The sequence below is a fragment of the Hyla sarda genome, chromosome 11, assembly GCF_029499605.1.
Source record: "Hyla sarda isolate aHylSar1 chromosome 11, aHylSar1.hap1, whole genome shotgun sequence".
Classification (NCBI taxonomy): domain Eukaryota; kingdom Metazoa; phylum Chordata; class Amphibia; order Anura; family Hylidae; genus Hyla; species Hyla sarda.
Window position 1 is genome coordinate 51,658,658 of NC_079199.1, and position 19,346 is coordinate 51,678,003.

Consider the following 19,346-nt stretch of genomic DNA (forward strand, 5'->3'; position numbering starts at 1 on the left):
CTGAACCATAGTAGTTTATTAATCCATATGCAAGGTAATGCAAGATAGTGACTCGCAGGACGCGTTTCGGCCAGGTGGCCTTTGTCAACTGATTTTACCTGTTAAGGTTCACAGGTGTACATAAATACAGAGAGGAAGCCCTCCCCTTCCGGCTCATAGGTGAAAACACCTGAAGGCTGGGCCGGGAGGAGACTGCATCTAACATAAAATGAAAATAAATAATGCATTCATAGGCAAAGTAAGCAAAAGTATAGCAATAATAATGGAGCAGCATAAATTACATTATATGCAATAGTCATCAAGAGGAAGCAAAAGATCTGTACTTTGACTATATAGAGATTCATTTGGAATCATTCTGACCGTGCTCTATGCTTGCAGTGATGAGTGACAAGAAGAAGGAGTATCAATGTGGTCTCTAAAAAAAGAAGGAGACATAATCAGTTAAAAAAACAACAATATATGCAATGACATTTTATAGAATTTGACTAATTTCATAGTCCCTATTAAGACCCCTAGGTTCAATAGTACTGAGGCGGTGTATCCAGTATGTTTCCTTTTTGAGTAGGAGTTTTTTGATGTTACCTCCCCTTCGTGGTTTATCAACATGATCTATGACCTGGAATCTCAGTTGTGAGATATTGTGACCCATTTTGTCAAAGTGGAAAGGGATGGGAAACAAAAGGTTTTTGCAACGGATTGTGGATTTGTGTCTGTTAATGCGGTCCCCCACACGCTGGGTAGTTTCCCCAATGTATAGGAGACCGCACGGACGCTTGATGGTATAGATGACATTCTTGGACACACGTGTAAAAAGATCAAATTTTAATGTTTTCGCCGCTATGTGGATGTTGTACAGTGCAGACATGGGTATGTGCCATTCTTTTTACTTTGTAAAAAGGTTTGTCGTAGCAAAATTTTAGTTGACCCTATATCTGCCTTAATTAATTTATCACGTAAGTTAGGTGCTCTTTTGTTGCAGATAAGGGGAGGGTTTTCAAATTCGGCAATCTGAGGGTAAGATCTATTAAGGAGATACCAATATTTTTTGATCCCATTGTCCACCTTATAAGAGAGGGGATGTTAATTTTTTACAAAGGGAATCCTAGGGTTGGTTGAGGCAACCCTAGTGGAAGGTATTTTAGCTGCCTCCAGGACAGTTTCTGGGTAACCCCTCTCGCGGAATTTGTCCTCCAATTCCCGCAGTCTCACATCCCTCTTTTGTGGATCATGTACAATCCTCTCCACCCTTTGTCACTGTGCTCTCGGGAGGGATTTCTTTAACGAACTGGGGTGTGAGCTGGAGAAGTGGAGTAGACTATTCCGATCAATGGGCTTTCTGTAGAGATCAGTCTCAAGATCGCCCTTGCCATTTTTAACAACCAGTGTGTCCAGGAAGTTAATGCTTTCCTGGCTGCATGACATGGTGAACTGTAATTCACTCCTGATATTATTCATGAAGTCCAGAAACAGATCAAGGGTAGAACGTCCCAAACACAAAAAATATCGTCTATATATCATTTCCAACATCTAACATGTTGTGAAAAAAATGTATTGGTATAGATAAAAAGATTCTCAAAATGAGCCATATAAGCGTTTTCATAGGGAGGGGCCACGTTCGCGCCCATCACCAATCCGCGTTGCTGTAAGAAAAAGTTGTCACCATACATGAAATAATTCTCAAACAGGACAAGCCTCAATAGTCCCAATAAAAAAAATCTTTCTGTTGTGGGCTGAAATCACTAGATTCTAGTAGCCATCCAGTGGACTCTATTCCCTTTTCATGCTCAATAGACGTGTAGAGGCTAACAACATCTATAGTAACTAACCACATATTTTCAGAGATATTGTGTAAGCCTTTTACCACCTCTAAAAAATGTGAGGTGTCAAGTAAAAAGGCAGTGGTATTTTTAATCAAAGGGGTAAGGCATGTTTCCAGTGTGATAGACAGGGGTGACAGGATAGAGTCCATGGAGGCCACATGTACACCTGTGAACCTTAACAGGTAGACCAGTTGACAAAGGCCACCTGGCCGAAACGCGTCCTGCGAGTCGCTATCTTGCATTACCTTGCATATGTATTAATAAACTACTATGATTCAGCATACCCAGTGAGTGCCGGGATTTCTTCTACCTATTATTTGCACCCCTGGTCCACGTGCACCACCACTTTTACAAGTGCCGACTCTCTACTACTTTCAAAATGGGAGTAGGCACTCAGGAAGACTCAGCAAGACTACAGGCCCATTCAAGTGACTTCAGATATGAGATTGACATAGTGCCTACACTGCACTAAAAGTACTTTTTCTCTCGGAATAATAAAGGGATGTTTTAAAAAAGGGCATGTGCAGGATGTTATTTACATGTCCTACAGCATCATTACACATGACAAAACTGATAACAGGTTCCCTTTAAAATGCAGCAGTATGCTGGAGATTCTGCCAATTCTGATGGCAAATTCCATCACCAGTGGAGAGGGAGCCTGTTTGTTTGGCCATGAAGTGAAGGCTTGTATCTGTCATAGGCATTGCACATTTTTTCTCTCACTGGAGCATAAAATCATAAATGATTAATCCATTCTAGGGTGTAGATTTATGTTGCTGGGATGTGCAAAAAAAGTCTTGCAATATAAATGGAGAAATTAATCTCCAGATATATACTGTACATAACTATTGTACATATACAAGGTAAAGGAGTTTCTGGGCAAAATCTGATCAGTCAGGGTCCGACACCTGACACCCCCCCCCCCCCCCCACCCCACTGATCAGATGTACCTGAACACACCGTGACACAGAGCAAAAAGCAATGCATTGTAATTGTGAATATAAGCAGAGCTGCAGTAACCTGATCTTATTACTATGTGTTGAAGGGGGGCTGAGTGTCCTGCTATGTGTGAGGGGGACTGGATAGGGGGGGGGGCAAAGAGTCCTGCTATGTGTGAGTAAGGAGGGGGGGCTGGAGAGGGCAGACCTGTTATAAGGAGGGGAGGATGGTCTTGGGAGTGAATATCTGCTGTTACTACTCCCCCTGAGGGAGGCGGCACTTTGCTTCTCTTTTTTTTTTTTTTGCAATTCAAGTTATTGTCTTGTAACCCCTTAAGGACCAAGCCCATTTTGACCTTGAAGGAAAACTGTCACATGTTCACTCCTGCTCTAACCACAGGTACTGACGGTTTTATGATCCCTACCGTGCCCGGATCTGTCTGGCCATTCGACCGCAATCTTATTTTTTCTATATATACAAATGTGGCTGTAACTGGCACGGGTAGGGTTTTCAGTAGCCTGTGACGTTAATGCTGCCCTTCCACAGCACCGCCCACTTATGAATATTCATCCCCCCTCCCTCCAGCTCCCCTCCCTACCGCCCCTAACTGGTCTTCACTGCGCAGGTGCCACTTCCTGACATGCGCAGTGAAGACCATTTAGGAGCGGCGGGGAGAGGGAGAGCCAGAGGGAGGGGGGATGAATATTCATAAGCAGGCGGTGCTGTGGATGGGCGGAGCTGACGTCACAGTGCCACTAGGCTACTGAAAACCCCGCCCATGCCAGTTACAGCCACATTTGCATATATAGAAAAAATAAGATTGCGGGCAAACGGATGTGCCGCGGGCGATCAGATCAGCATAAAATGTAGTCGCGCTGACGCAGATGCCGTGATCTGTATAGATCACAGCATCTGAAGGGTTAATGGCAGACATCCGCGTAATTGCGGATGTCGGCCATTACCGGCGGGTCCCTAGCTGCTATCCGCAGCCGGGACCTGATGTACATGACCCAAGCATCGCTCCGAAGTATCACCGAACCGGGACGTACATTTACGTCCTTGGTCGTTAAGAGGTTAATAAAGTATATTTCAATATAGTTACTTACAGCTAAAGGGAACCTGTAATCAATGTCTTGCTGCCAAAACCACGGCCAGTATAAAACAGGCATTGCAATTGCAGGACACTATGGTATATATATTGCAAGGGATTAGAAGTAAGGTAGGGGAGTAGCCCTTTAAGCTCTGTAGTATACAGGCTTTGATCAGTAACAGTATGATCTGATGGTAATATGTATGGTGATATTTCCTCCTTCCTTCCTCATTGAACTCACTGGCTCTTGTTTTTCTTGTCCTGTGTTTAAAAATTTTTTTATGGATGATGGGGAAGGCTACAAGAGGTTGGGAGGACGGACGCCCAGACTTTGAGCTGTGTAAGGGGCCCCAAAATTTCTGATGGCAGCCCTGGTAATCAGTACTATTTAGTAGCCCCCTCAGGTAGTAATCAGTAGCCCCCTTAGGTATGAATAGTAGCAGCCCCCTTAGGTATTAATAGTAGTAACCCCCTACAGGTTCACATTGTTTCCAATAATATTGTGATCTAGCATACTTGGCACAACAATGTGGTGTATCCAAAATACCAAGCTGGCAGAAATATATCAATTCTCATAACATTAGCAATGGGCAGTGTATGAAGACTAGAAAGGACTTGGGAAATGTATAAGCAGTCCTTATCTTTATTATGTATTCCAACAAGCGCCCTTGTAGAGAGAGGTTACATTTGGTGGCCGCAACTATGCCAGTTAAAGGGGTATTCCAGGAGAAAAAAACATTTTCTTCTATATCAACTGGCTCCAGAAAGTTAAACAGATTTGTAAATTACTTCTATTAAAAAATCTTAATCCTTTCAATAATTATCAGCTGCTGAAGTTGAGATGTTGTTTTCTGTCTGGCAACAGTGCTCTCTGCTGACATCTCCGCTTGACTCGGGAACTGCACAGAGTAGAAGAGGTTTGCTTTGGGGATTTGCTTCTAAACTGGGCGGTCCCCGAGACACTTGTCATGAGAGAGCACTTAAACAGAGAAAAACAACTCAACTTCAGTAGCTCATAAGTACTGAAAGGATTAAGATTTTTTTAACAGAAATAATTTACAAATCTCGACGCTTAAAGCGTAACTGTACGGAAGACAAAAAATTTCTCGAGGAGGCCAATCATTTAACATCTCAATTTAAAGAAAAAGGTTATTCAGATGAAACATTAGAAACTTCATTGGAGAAGGTAAAACAAATGGATAGAAGTAAGTTTTTTGAACCATATTCACAAAAAGATAAAAATTCTGTCTCAAATTTGAAAATAATCTTACCCTTCAATGGACATTATAAAAAAGTAGAAAATATTATTTCTAAACACTGGGAAATTATAAAAGAAGACAAAACAATTGGAACTCTTGTACCAGAACACCCAGCAGAAGTTCATTAAAAAAAAGCACTCAATCTAGGGTTAATAATAGCACCCTCTATAAAAACCCCCTGTAAAACAAAAAGGAAGTGAGACATGGTTGGCCATAAAGGGTTTTTATCATTGTGGACAGTGTAACAACTGTAAAAACACTATAGGACCCAGAAAAACCTCTGAAATAACATTTTCAAGTAATGATTTCAAATGGATTATAAATGAATATATCACTTGCACCTCAAAAGGTGTATTGTATATACTGAAATGCGGTTGCAATAAAAAATATGTTGGCAGAACGAAAAGACCATTAAAAATGAGAATTGCTGAGCATATTAATAACATCAAAAGAGGAGACCAAAAGCATCCCTTATCAGTACACTTCACTAAATTTCATAAAAAGGATCCATCAAGTTTAACATACATAGGTTTCCAAACTGTCAGACCCAATTGGAGAGGTGAAAGCTATATGATCCAAATGTCAAAAGCTGAAAGCAAGAAGATATTTGAGTTTGGCACTCTGGAACCTAATGGTCTTAATTCCAGTCTTGAATTATTTGGTTTTCTTTGAGGGGGTTTGCTTCGCGACCATTGTGCGCCTCTGTAAATTATAGTGAAGCGCCCATTGGAGGCGACTCAACCCCTCTCATTTTCACAAAAGGAGTTATCTCCATCCCCTATATTATTGTCCACTTTGTCATATTTATTTGATATTTTTTATTTTCATTTTCATTATTATTTTTATATTTATTTTTATTTATTTTTATCATTATTATTACTTTTATATTTTATATTATGTATTTTTATTTTATTTTTATTTTATTTTTATTTTCATTTTTATTTAATTTTATACTTATTTAAATTTTTTATTTTTCATTTTATTATTTTTCATTTTATTTTATTTTATTCTATTTTATATTTGTACACATATGTGATATATTTTTGCAATATGTAGTTCTTTTATTCATTTATAGATTTTCTATAATAAAAATTAGACGTGTAAGTGTATGATCTCCAATCTAATTTTATTTAGGGTATATATGTATATTTTAAATATATTTTATTTTATTATATTTTAGTATGTTCATAGATATTCAATATAGGCTGCTATTAACTGCTTTCCCCGTTATGTATATGTATATATTAACTAGGATACAAAAATACTATGGCCCAATGTGAATTTGACCATAGATACTGTTATAAGAATATAATATAATGGCATCTAGATGTGTAATCCAGGCCAGATATTAGCTCTGACTCTTGATGAATTGGATTCAAATGTGAACCACCGTATAAAAGTGACCTACAGGTTAAGCTTCAATATACATTTATCTGAATTCCTACTGAAGAAAGGGTTGTGCGATATATAGCAGAAGAACCCTGAAACGCATCTAAGACAAAGTTATATCAATTATCGCACCTTGCAATATACTCATGGTGTGAACCTGGCACCGCATTTTACTATCCATTGAAACCGGCAACCACTGCAGCCACGGTCCGGTCCGGATCTTCACTGTGTTTTGCTCCAGCCTGAACCTGCCAGGAGAGATCCCTCTATCCATCCGCCCTGAGACTTCATCACATTCACCACGAGGGACGCCAACGCTGTGCCCGCCCTGTAAGTAACAACACAGGAGCAGTACGGAGGCTATTGGGGACGTTGTGCCAAACGCACCCCTGCACAGGTCCATCCTACCATCAGTGCCAGCCCTGTGCCAGGGCTGCCGGCGTGTGGTGAGCGGAGAGGACAACATCTACCAGGAGCGGGTGAGATATATTGTACCAGCAGTGTTCTATACGGCTCATCTAAAAGACTATTACAGTTCAAAGACTGCAACAAGTAACAATATCCATGTTACATTATTTATCATAACATATTTTACTTGCTACAATATCCAATGCAAAAGTTCTTTTTTTACTAGCCATATTGAAGAGGACTTTTGAACATATTTTTCCAGACTGGGATATATAGCAATCTCTATCATATACCATATGGTTGCCTTAATATAAAGTTTTTGGTGATTAATACCACTAGGGCCCAGTGGATTCTCACCTTTTTTTTATATATCTGTGCCAGGATATTATTATTATTGTTATTATATTGTTTTATAAATGTTTAACAATAAAAATTATTAATCATAATTGAAGTATTCCTACAATATTTGATTTAAATATCATTGTGTACCTTTTTGGGGGTAAAATCCTTGAAGGATTGGTTATACAACTTTTTCCTACATAATTTACAAATCTGTTTAACTTTCTGGAGCCAGTTGATATAGAAAAAAGTTTTTTCCTGGAATACACCTTTAAAGACAAAACAAAGCAAAGCTACAATCTATGATTTTCTGATGGTAGAAACTTTTGTATAAATGGAGCCTACACACAATGTTGCTGCTACGTTGTGGATCATCAATGCATCATATACCGATGACAGGTTGACATGAACATGAGTGTAACTCTGCTTCTTGGAAGGAATGTTATAAAGGTTCAAAAGTAGAAGAATAAAAAAAAAAGAAAAACATCTTACATGAAGTAAAACTGACAGACAGCAAGAGAATAGCAATTCCTTCAAATCTTATCAACATGACCCTAAGACAACTGAAGCATTTCAGCTCTGGTATGTGAAGATGCCTTCACTTTTTGTACTGCATGAAAATCCCATTCTCAAATTTTATTGTATTTGTATACAACAATATCTACACATTTAGCTTCAGTTTGCATGGTCTTGATAAATACCTTATATATGTAAAATCTATAGAAAAGGCTGGCTAATAGTTTGTATACTAATGTTAAAATACATATGCAAACTGTGCAAACTGCATATATTAGAATATTAGTTAGGCTTTCATAAACAATTAGAGAGAATCCATAAAAATGCAGAGTACATATATCCATAATATACAACATTGCACAAAGAAATATAATCATTGCCTTGTAAAATAACAGTCTTCAAAGAACCCATTATTGCATATACCCAGAGATACCTGAAATTACAAAATGCAATTTTCTTTACAAGTCAACGACTCCGATCAGAGAAGATGCCCTCTGTGATTCACTTAGAGACGACGTCCCCTGTGATTCACTTAGAGACGACGTCCCCTGTTATTCACTTAGAAGATGCCCTCTTTGATTTACTCTAAGACAATGTCACCTGTAAATTGCTAGAAGTAACTATTGTCACTTATATGGCCTGCCACTTTATGGTCACGTTTCAGTTTTTTTTTCTTTTTTTCATTTATGTCATTCAGCATACAGGATCAATATTATTATATGTTAATAGGCAGATCATTCCACACGCAGCCATTTCAAATATTTATTATTTTCTCAAAAATGGGAAAAAGGGTGTGATTTGATTTTTTTTTTTTTACAGAATAACATTTTTATTAAGTAAATATCAATCACAACAATGGCAAAGAAGCAAGAGAAAGTCTTGCCAGCAAGTAAAGGCACATACAGCATTGGAAATAACGAGCTAAGCAAGAGTAGTATACTATAGGCACTTGTTACAGCATCGCCTCATGGTATCCAAAACGTGCTTCCACAATTAATGCAATCAAACAGAAACTACGCATGTCCGTGGCAGTGGCAGTCATGAGAGAGAAACTCCATCTAAGTCAGCACGTAACACTGAGGCTTTAAGTAATCAACATATATAGCACTTGTATTTAGTCGTGGAACAAGTATAGAAATGAAGCAGATGCATATCGGAAGCAAGTCTGAGCTTAAGAAGGTTGCAAGGGTCGGAGGAGGAAGGGGAGAGGAAAGGGGAGGGGAGGGAGGGAAAGAAGAAAGGGAGAGGAGAAAGAGGGAAGGGAAGTGGTAGGTGCATGAGGGGAGGGAAGAAGATAGGCAGAAGAAGACAAGCAGGTCGAGAAGTGACCCGAGGGGGAGGAAGGTAGAGAGAGAGGAGGAGAGAAGAACTGAAAAGAAAGACAAGGAAGTGAGTAGATAGATCTAAAAGGTTTGAAAGTAGCTTAGTGAGATTCTCTTGCGGTGCAAATACCTCTCCAGACTGGTCCCCATCCATCGATCCCTCCTCTAGTCACCCAGGTGAAGGGTTCTGAAATCAGGTGAGGACACATAAGCTAGCCAGGGAGCCCATATTTCGTGAAATTTGGTGTATTGGCGCCTGGAGTCAGCCAGGAGCTCCTCCATTCTACAGATGTGTGAGACTTCCCTAAGCCAAGATGAATGGGTGGGAGTTACAGAGGACTTCCAGAGCCTAGGGATTACTGATCTGGCAGACATCAGTAAAAAGTGTGTTAGTTTGATAGCAAGTTTTGGTGCATCTCGCGGGAGGATCGAGAGCAGTAGGGTAGTCGGGTTTCGTGGGAGGGCGAGGGAAGTGAGTATGTGGATCGTGTCCAAGACGGAGGTCCAAAAGTTGTCGAGTTGGGGGCAAGACAACCATATATGGGTCATAGTACCCCCTCGATTTCCGCATCTCCAGCAAGAGTCCGAGACAGAGGGGTATATACGGGAGAGAAGAGCAGGCACTCTGTACCAACGGGAGATGATTTTATAGTTAGTCTCGTGTAATCTGCAGGAGATGGAAGATCTATGACAGAGGGTCAAGGCTCCACGCCAATCAACATCCGAGAGCTCACTGCCTAATTCCCTCTCCCAAGCTGTCTTGAAGGGCAAAGGAGTAGAGGAATCTATATTCAAGAGCAATGAATATAACACGCTCACAGCGTGGGGAACAGTATTGGAGGCAGTGCATAAGTTTTCAAAAGCAGTGAGCTCTCTATGAAGACTGAGGGAGACATTATTGGAATGATAGAAGTGCCTCAACTGGTTATATTGGAAGGTGTGTAATATAGAGTGTGGTGTTTCACCTAATATGTCCGGGAGGGGTTTCAAGTTATCTCGCGTGATGGTAGAGGAAAAAGTGGCTCCCTCCGATCTACGGAAGGATAGGAATGTAGCGGAAGAGAGGGTCGGGGGGAAGGCTTCATTACTAGTGTTGCTCACGAATATTCGCAATTCGAATATTATTCGCGAATATCGCATATTCGCGAATTCGCGAATTTCGCGAATATAGCGCTATATATTCGTAATTACGAATATTCGTTTGTTTTTTTTTTTTTTTTTCACAGTACACATCACAGTGATCATCCCTCTCTGCTTCCAGCTTGTGTGGTGTAAAGAAGGCTCTAATACTACTGTGTGAGACTGGCGCGCGAAAATTCGCATATGCGAAAATTAGCACATGTGAATTTTCGCATATGCGAATTTTCGCGTATGGTAATTTTGTATATGCTAATATGCACATATGATAGTTTTCGCATACGCGAATGTTCGCATATGCGAAAATAAAACGGGAATATAACGAATATGCGAATATTCGCGAATATATGACGAATATTCGTCCATATATTCGCGAATATTCGCGAATTCGAATATGGCCTATGCCGCTCAACACTATTCATTACCAAAGATGGGGGTCAGCGGACCATCCGGCCTTATCAGAGAGTGATGGACCAGATACGTCGAATATGTTTTAGCGATCGAGTCCATCACAGGAGGCAAGGAGGAAGCGGAGCGGAGAATTGAGTGGGGTTTTAATGTCCATAGTAAATTCCTGGGGATTTTTCCACTAGAGCGCCCTTCAATTCTGACCCATAGCTTAGTGGAAGCGTCTTGGAAGCTATCTAGTACGCGGACCAGGACTGCAGCCAGATAGTATGATAGGCAGTCCGGCAACGCCAGTCCCCCATCGGCTTTACGTTTACACAGTATTTTCCTAGCTATACGTGGTCTCTTTCGAGCCCATACAAAGCCTGACTGGAGCGCAGAGAGTTCCCTAAAGAATGAGCGAGGGATGTGCGTTGGGATCCCAGCAAATAGATATAGGAGTCGGGGGAGCACATTCATTTTGAATATATTTATCCGCCCCAGCCAGGAGAAGTCCCTGCGCTCCCATCTGGCCAAGTCCCTACGTAGTGTCTGCAATAAGGGGGGGAAATTGACTTTGAAGGTGTCAGCAAGGTTAGTGGGCACATGGACACCCAAGTACTTTAAAGCCATCGGTTGCCATTTGAATGGGTATAGGGATTTAATTAAGGATATATCATGTGGAGAGAGGGTAACATTCAGGGCCTCGCTTTTAGTGAGGTTCAACTTATAGTTGCTATAATTCGAGAACATGGTCAAAGAGGCCATCAGGGAGGGCAAGGATGTGAGGGGAGAAGAGAGGTACAAGAGTACGTCGTCCGCAAATGCCGAGCATTTGTAATGGTCACGAGACAGCGCCAATCCCCTGATATCTGGATTATTGCGAATCGCGTTAAGTAGGTGTTCCATACATAGGACGTATAAGAGGGGTGAGAGGGGGCATCCCTGTCTCGTGCCATTACAAATCTCAAAAGGTGCGGATAGCTGACCATTAACACGGATCTGGGCAAAGGGGTGTCTATACAGGGCCATAATACGCTGCATTGTAACGGGACCTAGGCCAATCTGGGACAGGGTGGCGGACATGAATTCCCAGTCCATCCGGTCAAACGCCTTTTCCGCATCCAGGGACAGCAATAGCAATGGTATGCGCTGAGTACGAGCATGGTGTATCGTGGAGAAAGCACGAAGCGTGTTATCTCTCGCCTCCCTGCCCTGGATGAAACCGACCTGATCCGGATGAATCAGGGAACCCATGTGGCCAGACAGTCTATTTGCTATTAACTTCGCGAACAGTTTAGCGTCTGAGTTTATCAGGGAAATGGGTCTATAGCTAGGGCACAAGAGGGGGTCTCTTCCCTCCTTGGGGATCACTGTAATGTAGGCTCTCAGGAAGGATTGTGGGATATCGGCGGTGGCCGATATGTCGTTAAAGGCTGCCAGAATTGGAGAAGTCAGCTCAGCCCTAAGTACCTTGTAGAATTTGGCTGTGTAGCCATCAGGCCCCGGGCTCTTACCCGTCGGCAAGGATGAAATAGCTAGTTCAAGTTCCTCAGCAGTGAACGGAGTCTCCAGATTGGCAATAACTTCAGGGGAGAGTCGGGGAAGAGGTGTGTCAGAAAGATATTGTTCCAAGGGGGGGAAAGATGTGGTATTAGAGGGACGCAGGGCCTGTGGTTTGGGTAGATTATAAAGGGCCGTGTAATAACTACGGAACGCCTCCAGTATGCTCGGGGTCAGGTGAGTAACTGAGCCGGATCCAGTGCGGATGGCAGGAATATATAGGGAAGATTTCTTTTCCCTCAAGGCATTAGCTAGTAGGCATCCCGACTTATTACTCCACTCATAAAACAATCTACCTGTGACCTGTTTGTAGTGGCGGTGTTTGGCGTTCAAGAGGGACAGGAGTTCCTGACGAACCCTAATCAGGTCCCTATAGGTGGCGTCTTGTTGTGACAGTTTGTGTTGCGCTTCAAGAGTCGTTAATTGCAAGAGCAGTGTTGAAAGTTTCTCAGAAGCAGCCCTCTTAAGTCTCGCCCCATGTCTCACTAGGATGCCCCTTAGGACACACTTGAGTGCTTCCCATTTGATTAGTGGGGAAGAGGTGTCATGTAGATGATCCCGGTGGAAATTTGAGATCGTCTGTTGCAAGTCTTTTAGACATAACTCATCTAGGAGTAGAGATTCATTAAGCCTCCAGGAGGCATGGGGTTTGACAAAGGAGGGCATCGAGAAGGAGCAGGTGACAGGAGCGTGGTCGGAGATAGTCATTAACCCTATGTCAGCTGAGTGAAACGCAGGAAGTAGGGAGTGAGAGCAAAAGATGTAATCAATCCTACTGTATGATGTTCTAGGGTGTGAGTAGAAAGTATAGTCACGATCCTGTGGGTGCAGCGTTCTCCAGACATCTAACAACTGCAGGGAGTGGAGTTTCCGTCTCAGGGCCCTCAGCCTACCATGCGATATGCAGGAATGGCCTGAGGAGGTATCATTCGCAGGAAAGAGGGGGAGATTGAAGTCCCCACAGAGTATTACAGGCCCTGTTGCAAACTGAGCCAGGGCGTCTAAAGTTTTAATCAGGAAGGGTACTTGGTCACGGTTTGGAGCATATATTGATGCCACGGTAATAGTCTTGTCAAAGAGGGAGCAGTTAGCGAAAATGAATCTAGCATTCGGATCTATAGAGGAGGATACTATTTTGATTGGGAGCGATTTATGAAAGGTCAGCGACACTCCTTTTGTCCTGGATTCAGGGTTAACACTGTTTAGCCAGGTGGGATAATATCTATTAGTGCATGAAGGTAGGTGGCCCTCTTTGAAGTGGGTCTCCTGCAGGGCTACTATATGTGTCCTCCGTTTGTGCAATGTGTATAGGGTCTGTGCTCTTTTCTCAGGGGTGTTGAATCCCTTAACGTTGAGGGACGTAACATTAATGTCAGCCATCATAGCTGTGAGTAGGGATATCAGTCGACTCACCCGGGAGGAGGAGGATCGAGGGGATGAGCAGTCCGGGAGGCCAGCACCACGAGATGACAGGTAACCTGCTGAAAAGAGGGGAAAAAAAAAAGAGATATGAGAAGAGGACAGTAGGAGAGAGCAATATCCGCACAGGCACGGACATACAGGGACTAAAGAGAAAGGTCATAAGGACCTGAGACCTAATCGGATCCAGTCCGATGTCTACACTATGGTGGGTAGCGTAGAAGGCACACCAAGGCAAGGAGCACACGTAAATAAACATAAACATAAGTAACATCATACAAAACAGGGTATGACCGTTAAATAACTAAAGGAGCCCAATCCATCCCGTGGGGTGATGGGCGCATATGGATAACAGGCAATGGAGAGGCTGGACGGGTAAGGGGACCCGAGTGATGACTACGTGACGGGAGGCAGATGTTCAGGGAAATCTCACAACATATTAAGTTCTACAAAGAAGCAGGCTGAGGTAGGACAGTTAACAGCAAGTGCATTAAACAAAGAGGAAGAGCTCAGCACTACAGGTGTTGTCATAGGAAGATGAAGGTCTGAAGGTGTCAGGAGTGTACACACATACAAACCAGTCCTGAGTACTCATAAAGAGGAGAGCAACAGCATCCAACAGAGTCAGGTAGTGCACTTCTGTCGTTGGGGCAGAGGGGGCAGCGAACTCTCATGGTGTCCAGGTGAGGACGAATGTCCAGCAGGAGAAGTCGCAGGAGGCTTCTGTGGTGGGAAAACGAACATCTGATCCCAGTCCAGCAGGCGCATCGGAGGGAGTTTGAACGTAGCGAGGAATTTCGGCAGGTCAGCGGGGCATCTGAGAGTTGCAGAAGTCGTCCCGTGTCTAGCTGATAAGGAAAAGGGAAATCCCCATTTATAGACAATCTGCGCATTTTGGAGAACTTGAAGTAGCGGCTTCAGGGAGGCCCGTAGGCGCAGCGTGCGCAAGGAGAGGTCAGGGTACAGGTATATCTGAGTCCCATTATACGTTATATTCTTAAGGTGACGAGCCTTACGCATAATCTCATCCTTCTGGAGGAAGTGATGCACTCTGCATATCACGTCCCTCGGCTTTCTGGGGTCAGGGTTTTTGGCCTTCAGAGCCCTATGCGCCCTATCCAGTTCGATTGGCGAATCCGCTGGCTTCTGAATGATTTCATTGAACAGCCTCTGGAGCGTAGCAGGTAGGTCATTGGGCAGTACCGACTCCGGCAAGCCTTTGATTCTAATATTATTCCTGCGATTTCTGTTGTCCATGTCGTCAATATGGTCTATAGTTAGGGTATTTTGGATGGTCAGGTTCGCTGTGGTCTCCTGTAGTTTCTGTATCTGTAAAGTTGTGGCAGATTGTTGTTTCTCAAGAGTATGCACCCTCTCTTGTAGTGAGGTGACCGCAGACTTCACCGGCTTGAGGTCTTGGGCCCATGCAGAGCGGAGATCCGTGGCAAGTATCTGCATGTCTGCCTTGGTCGGGAGCAGGGCCAATAAGGCTTGCAACTCTGGGTAATTCCGGAGCGTATTAACCGCCGCCTCAGGTGAAGGCAAGATAGGTGCAGGTGAGGCGTATGACGCAGTTGTAGGGGTTGAGGCAGGTGCAATCAGGATGGGTGCAGGATGCTTAGTAGGTGAGCCCCCCTGAGGGGTGAGGGAGCCATCTGAGGACGAACAGTCAGAAGTGCAACTCCTGAGGGGGCGCAGCTTAGATGGTGTCTTAAATAATTTCTTCTTCGCTGGTGGGCTTTCACCCCAGTAGTCTGGCACATCACTGTCCGCAGAGGAATCTTGCGATCCCCTGTCCGAGTTGGAGGCATCAGAGTCCATTTCACCCGACCAGCCTGTGACATCTCTGGTTGGGGGTCCTAGTGTTGGAGCCCGAGACTGCTCCCCCGAGAGGAGGTAAGCAGGGCTGTTTTGTGAGTGTTGAGATGTCCCAGGTTTAGATTTACGCTTAACTGTCTGCCATTGTTCAGTTATAGCAGGAAGGCCTATTGGAGTTAATGTGGGGTGGTTAACAGCAAGTGGTTGCGGGTGCAGTCCCATATCTGGGTCCCCAGGGCTGGAGGGCATGGCAGCCTGGGCAACATGCAACGAGGGGTTAACAGCAGGGCTGCTAGAAATCACAGCCTTGGCCAGGGTGTTAAGGGAGATTGACTTGTTGGTGGTAGCAGCTGCATATGTAGGGGCTGACTCAGATCTCTGTCCGTGCTCCATGACAGGTAAGGCTGCTAGGGCAGGGGACCGAGGGGACCCAGGAGGAGTGAGCTTCTGCTGGCCAGCGTCACACAGGTTAACAGTGACATCGGGAGAGGAAGCTGAGCTTACTGTTTTCTCCGGTGGTGGCATAGAGGGAGTCTTTATTTGGGCTGCTGCCCTGTGCGGCTGTGGTGCGAGGTCTCGCTCACCTCCTCCTGTGTGGGCGGCCGCCGCCATTACGGAGGCTGCAGGGGTAGAGAGCGGGGCTGTCACGTGTCCCGGCGCCTGCATAGCAGTGTGGGCCTGGCGCGCCGTCTTCTCCGGCTTCTGGGGAGTCGGAATCAGCTTAAAGAAACTTGTGATCTGGGTCGGGCAGTTGCTGGGTCCTTTAGGATTCCGTTTCTTCTTTTTGCCGTGCGATCTGCCTCCCATAACCTCACCGGCTGCCTGTTAGAAAACCGGCCAGGACGGAACTCTCACACAGTGCTTCCTTGCTCCAGCGTGTCAAGCCACGCCCCCCGTGATTTGATTTTTATGGGAGGGGAAGTATTATTTTTTTCACTTTTTAAGTCCCTCTAGGGGACTTTTATAAGTGGTACTTGAATTGCTTATACTGATAAATGCCTTGCTTTTGAATAGCATTGATCAGTTAGATTTGCACTCTGCTAGTAGAGACTGTCTGAGGCAGACTTTTTTAGTAGATCACTGAGTGCCCAGCTTGGATGCATTCAAATATGTTGCATAGGTGCTGATCGGGCATCCAACCTGTCATTTAAGCTCTATAATTATGCAATCACTATTGGTCATAACGCTTACTGTGTTTGCTGATGTCCATCATTGACTGTGATTTGCGGCTGCTGTAGCAAACAGCTTCATAGGCACAATGCTCTGCATGACATGAATGTACGGCATGTGTCGTTAACTACCTGGCGGCTATGCCATACATTTACATAAGATGTCATAAATGTGTGACAGTTTTCATAAACTTATCATAGTTACATAGTTGCATAGTTTGAAAGGTTGAAAAAAAAAAAAGACCAGAGTCCATCAAGTTCAAAGTAAAACCCTACTGTGTTAAACCAGAGGAAGGCAAAAAACCCTACGAGGCTGATGCCAATTGCCCCATGACAGAGGAAAAAATCCTTCCCGACTCATGCCAATATTGTCCTGTATATTTATTTGCCTACAATGTTCCTGGAATGATTTTAACCCCTTCAGGACCAAGCCCATTTAGGCCTTAAGGACCAGAGCGTTTTTTACACATCTGACCACTGTCACTTTAAACATTAATAACTCTGGAATGCTTTTAGTTATCATTCTGATTCCGAGATTGTTTTTTCGTAACATATTCTACTTTAACATGGTGGTAAAATTTTGTGGTAACTTGCATCCTTTCCTTGTGAAAAATCCTAAAATTTGATGAAAAATTTGAAAATTTTGCATTTTTCTAACTTTGAAGCTCTCTGCTTGTAAGGAAAATGTATATTACAAATAAAAAAAATGTTATTCACATATACAATGTGTCTACTTTATGTTTTCATCATAAAAGTGACGAGTTTTTACTTTTGGAAGACACCAGAGGGCTTCAAAGTTCTGCAGAAATTTTCCAATTTTTCACAAAATTTTCAAACTCACTATTTTTCAGGGACCAGTTCAGGTTTGAAGTGGATTTGAAGGGTCTTCATATTAGAAATACCCCACAAAAGACTCCATTATAAAAACTGCACCCCCCAAAGTATTCAAAATGACATTCAGTCATAATTTTAACCCTTTAGGTGTTTCACAGGAATAGAAGCAAAGTGAAGGAGAAAATTCACAATCTTCATTTTTTACATTTGCATGTTCTTGTAGACCCAATTTTTGAATTTTTACAAGGGGTAAAAGGAGAAAATGAGAGTACGTTTTTCTGAAATGGTTTTTGGGGGGCATGTTGCATTTAGGAAGCCCCTATGGTGCCAGAACAGCAAAAAACCCTCACATGGAATACCATTTTGGAAACTAGACCCCTTGAGGAACATAACAAGGAATAAAGTGAGCCTTAATACCCCACAGGTGTTTCATGACTTTTGCATATGTAAAAATTTTTTAATTTTTTTTCACTAAAATATGTGTTTCCCCCCAAATTTCACATTTTTCCAAGGGTTAATAGCAGGAAATACCCCCAATATTTGTAACCCCTTCTCTTCTGAGTATGGAGGTACCCCATAAGTTGACCTGAAGTACACTACGGGCGAACTACAATGCTCAGAAGAGAAGGAGTCATATTTGGCTTTTTGAGAGCAAATTTTGCTCGGGGGGCATGTCGCATTTAGGAAGCCCCTATGGTGCCAGAATAGCAAAAAAAAAAAACACATGGCATACTATTTTGGAAACTAGACCCCTTGAGGAACGTAATAAGTAATAAAGTGAGCCTTATTACCCCACAGGTGTTTCACGACTTTTGCATATGTAAAAAAAAAAAATTTTTTTCACTAAAATGTGTGTTTTATGGCATACCATTTTGAAAACTAGACCCCTTGAGGAACGTAACAAGGGGTACAGTGAGCATTTGCCCCACACTGGTGTCTGACAGATCTTTGGAACAGTGGGCTGTACAGGTTTTCATTTTCACGGACCACTGTTCCAAAGATCAGTCAGACACCTGTGGGGGGTAAATTCTCACTGCACCCCTCATTACATTCCGTGAGGGGTGTCGTTTCCGAAATGGGGTCACATGTGGGTTTTTTTTTTTTTGCGTTTGTCAAAACCGCTGTAACAATCAGCCACCCCTGTGCAAATCCCCTCAAATGTACATGGTGCACTCTCCCTTCTGGGCCTTGTTGTGCGCCCCCAGAGCACTTTGCGCTCACATATGGAGTATCTCCGTAGTCGGGATAAATTGCGTTACAAATTTTGGGGGGCTTTTTTCCCTTTTACCTCTTGTGAAAATGTAAAGTATAGGGCAACATCAGCATGTTAGTGTAAAAAATGTAAATTTTTTACACTAACATTCTGGTGTAGACCCCAACATTTCCTTTTCATGAAGGGTTAAAGAAGAAAATACCCCCCAAACCTTGTAACGCAATTTCTCCCGAGTACGGCGATACCCCATATGTGACCCTAAACTGTTGCCTTGAAATACGACAGGGCTCCAAAGTGAGAGCGCCATGTGCATTTGAGGCCTAAATTAGGGATTTGCATAGGGGTGGACATAGGGGTATTCTACGCCAGTGATTCCCAAACAGGGTGCCTCCAGCTGTTGCAAAACTCCCAGCATGCGTGGACAGTCAACGGCTGTCCGGCAATACTGGGAGTTGTTGTTTTTCAACAGCTGGAGGCTCTGCTTTGGAAACAGTGGTGTACCGGACGTTCTTATTGGGGGAGGGGGGCTGTGTAGGGTTATGTGTATATGTAGTGTTTTTAACTTTTTATTTTGTGTAGGTGTAGTGTAGTGTTTTTAGGGTACAGTCACATGGGCAGGGGATTACAGCGAGTTTCCCAGCGCAAAATTTGCTGCATCTCAAACTTGCAGCGAGAAACCCACTGTAAAAGCCTCGCCCATGTGAATGTACCCTGTACATTCACA

The 19,346-nt window shown here is 43.2% G+C and overlaps 1 long non-coding RNA gene across 1 annotated transcript in view; it reads right to left on the reverse strand.

Moving 5' to 3' along the window:
* Positions 1 to 364: 364 nt before the first annotated feature.
* LOC130294856 (uncharacterized) overlaps positions 365 to 19,346 on the reverse strand; it is a 50,038-nt gene continuing 31,056 nt past the window's right edge. The window contains exons 2-3 of the long non-coding RNA XR_008848641.1: positions 13,583 to 13,650; positions 365 to 415 (exon numbers count right to left, since the gene is read on the reverse strand). This is a non-coding gene — a long non-coding RNA (uncharacterized LOC130294856). The remainder of the gene's footprint in view (positions 416 to 13,582; positions 13,651 to 19,346) is intronic.